Source organism: Macrobrachium nipponense, chromosome 2 (genome assembly GCF_015104395.2).
Source record: "Macrobrachium nipponense isolate FS-2020 chromosome 2, ASM1510439v2, whole genome shotgun sequence".
Classification (NCBI taxonomy): domain Eukaryota; kingdom Metazoa; phylum Arthropoda; class Malacostraca; order Decapoda; family Palaemonidae; genus Macrobrachium; species Macrobrachium nipponense.
In genome coordinates, this window is record NC_087201.1 from 29,568,279 (window position 1) to 29,571,902 (window position 3,624).

Here is a 3,624-nt window from a genome sequence, read left to right on the forward strand (position 1 = left end):
CTTTAAAAAAGGAATTTATATTTGCGGTTTTGTTGGTCTAATCTTAGTATGTAAACTCTCCTGTGCATAAGGTTTACATTTGGAGGATGACTTAAAAAAAAAAAAAAAAAAAAAAGCACCCTCTTGACCGTCAAGAAATGATAGTAAGGCCGCATTTTCAAATCGAATAGCTTTTACTCATTTGCCGACGTCATTTTAAATTAGCGCAACGAACACACCTGCATGTAGTAGCTGATTTACAGTCAGGCCAAGATCAAGGTCGATAATGAAGTATAATTTTCCAATGGTTATAACCTTTGAAATGATTGAGATTTACACATCAGACTTGACACTTATACCCCATTTGCGAAGCCGATTTCTTGCATGAGAGACAATTCAAACTCATATTGTGAGGGGGCAAAGGTGGAAAAACGAATGTAATTTTGCTATGAGTTTTGAACTAGGATAATAGTTCATATTTTCATATTTGCCATGCATTAGACTCTTAGGATTCCCATCCGTAAACGAGGGTTCAGTGTCAAGACTGCGAGCGATCATACTCGGTGGTTAAGAATCCAATAAAAATCTATGTTTTGTTTTTTTGCCTCTTGCTTTTTGCCTGTGATAATTACATTATTCAAAATGCGGGATTTGAAGCTTAACCACGTAAATGACTAGTAGTGTAAAATTATTATTTAGATCAGGGATGAATATATTACATAATTTAGGTTATGGAATCAAGCGAGCGCTGTGTAACCTTCAGGTATTCAGCGACGAAAGCAGTGATATGTGAGAGATGAAGCAAATGGAAAGCAAGAAACAAAAAATAGAGCAGATAAATACGATGAAGTAGAAGTAACTGTTAAAGAGGATGGACAGCAAGGGATATAGGTGAAGTGAACGGCTTAGACTCTCACTAAACTCCTTTGAGCATTATTTGCAGAACGTTGACGGTCTTAACCTGTAACAAACAGGAAATGAACTTTTTGGGGAGAAGGAACTTTTGGAGAGGTCCATAACTCATCCTTGGCTAAGGTATTGTGGTCTTTCAAAATTCTTTTATCAGTCAGTTTTCATGTGTCTGCATGAGAGAAACTCATTTACTCAACATTTTTTTAGATGTTATAATTTTCTCAGTAAGCTGTTCACAGCTTACCGAAACGTCATTATTTACTATTTATCGGCTACTTGTAACACCTGAGTAGAATGATCGTACAGGGCGTCGTCCATAAAATCCCAGTACCATTGCAAGTATTTATAAAGAGCAATGGTAGTGGGACTTTATGGACACCTTGCATAATCGTCAAGTGAATTATAGAGAAAGTAGACGATGTTCGGCCAAAAATTGTGTTGTTCTCTGACGTAAACAGTTTAGTGTCATAATGGAGGTCGAGCCACGTATGTGTGTACTTGTCAGTTTTAAGCCCCAGACAGAATTTTACACCTTGATATCTGCCCATCAACTGTCTGTTTCGATTTGCTGCAGTCAACCAGAGGAAAAAAAAAAAAAAAAAAACACGTCAATGTTGTTTTATTTACACAGACTTCCGATTTTAAAATTCATATAAAAGAGAAGTATCATCGAAACGAAAGTTTTTTTAAAGCATGTCATTTTAAGGAATTGTTTATTGTTCAATTGACGCTAAGAATCCTTATTACTGGAGATTTGTCAAGAGATTGAAAGGTTTCATTTTAAATTTTCAGTACATTTGTGAATATATCTATATATATATATATATATATATATATATAATATATATATATATATATATATATATATATATATATAATATATATATTATAATAAGCTTATCACACATACAGTTGTTCTGTGCATTAGTACAAAAGTACCTCATTTAAACTAGATGGCATCTATTGTAGTTATTTATTAAGAAATGTTGCGAGCTGCCAGGGACAGACAGTCCTTATTGTCAAGAATATGTATAATATACATACATATGTATGTATATTTTATATTGTGTGCATATATGTATATATATATATGTATATGTATATATTATATATATATATAATATATATATATAATATATATATATATAATATGTGTGTGTGTGTGTGTGTGTGTGTGTGTGTATGTGTGTGTGTGCGTGCGTGTGTATAAGTATTTACGATATATGTATGTATGTATGTATGTATGTACGTATGCATGTATATGTATACACAGAGAAGCACAAGTGAGATTCTAGATTGTAGAATACTTTAAACTCTCTTCAAAATGACTATACGCTTTGCAGTGATTCATATACGTATGGAAAACTTATACTTCTGAAGTCAACGAGTACACAACGGAGAGAAAGGTCGTGCCTCTGAACTTTACATTTCAGTCGTGAAATTTAGTATTCGTAGCTCAAAGTTTTCGTAATTTTTATTTTTGGTAATAGTGTAGGGATATAAATGTTTGAAAATTAGTATGAACATGAGAAAATAATATATAGAAATCTCACGAGGTTGAGAACCGATGTCATCCTGAAGGGAAAATATAAACATGAAAAATAAAAAGAATTAAAGTTCATGCTATAGATTACAAAAGAAACGCTATATGTGAACTTAAGTTGAATTTCAATTTTTCAATCTTCCAAAATAAAAATAAATTTCCTGCAATAAGAAAAAAAATGACTAAAAATTTAGCAACTTTCTTTTACAGCAAAAAATAACCTTTGATAATTTTAAGAATATTGTACCATTCAACCAGTTTAGGATTATTAGTATCGTGAAATTTTGATCAGTAATGAAATGCATTTTGATTAGAGCATAATAGGACTGGATAAATCCAAATGGAAAATTACACGAATATTATTGCAATTTCATCTTGATTATAAAGATCGAAATACGTCCTGTAATTCATTTTCAAAAAAAGAGAAATTTGACAGGTTATGATTCGAGCTTCTTAGGAACACTATTTAAAAAATAATAATAATAATACTTCCTAGGATATTGTTAATAACAGACTTTAAGACCCCATGCATTACCATCTTCTGCTTGTAAAATCCATTCCTCAGAGTCACATTTTTGGGCAATTCACGGACCATGTGATGGCAATTAGAAGTTGGAACAAACTTGAATGTAAACAAAGAATGCTAGACACTGATGTTGGTGTTAAAAACTGTCAGCAACACCCGTTTGGAAATATGCCAAGTCGCGTGACTATACGGGAGAGTGCTAACACACACGGCACTTTCACGGGTAATCCCCGCTGCTTTCTCTTGGGACAACTTACCTCTACACAGGAGAACGGGGAGAGATATCAGCCACTGGCGGAACCACCCCCACCCAATTCTTATATATGAGAGAAAGGCCACTGTCATGAATTATAGCCGCAGATCGATGGCAAACGTTTCACCAGTGTTGCCGAGATGAGAATAGATATTACTCCTGGTGGCATGGCGGAGGCATGCCGTTTTCTATGTGACTAAAGTGGCCCCCACCGCTGGTGCCGTTTTCTTCGCTGGTAGAGTGACGCACCAGGTGCCGTGCGGTCGTCATCTTGAAAGAGGCCTAAGAGCGCCCATTTTGGCAACTTTGGCCCTGTTTTTCACTGCCAGTTGTTGGAATAATTCGTCCCACAATCCCGCTCCCCTCACCATGGCAACTTACTTCTTTGGAAAGGGTCCTGTCCCACTTTTT

General features: G+C 34.8%; 1 protein-coding gene across 1 annotated transcript in view; it reads right to left on the bottom strand.

Annotated features, from left to right (window-relative positions):
- Positions 1–3,388, bottom strand: part of LOC135221147 (uncharacterized) — a 16,560-nt gene extending 13,172 nt beyond the window's left edge. The window contains exon 1 of the mRNA XM_064258971.1: positions 3,218–3,388. The gene's annotated coding sequence lies outside the window, so the exon portion shown is untranslated. The remainder of the gene's footprint in view (positions 1–3,217) is intronic.
- Positions 3,389–3,624: the final 236 nt, after the last annotated feature.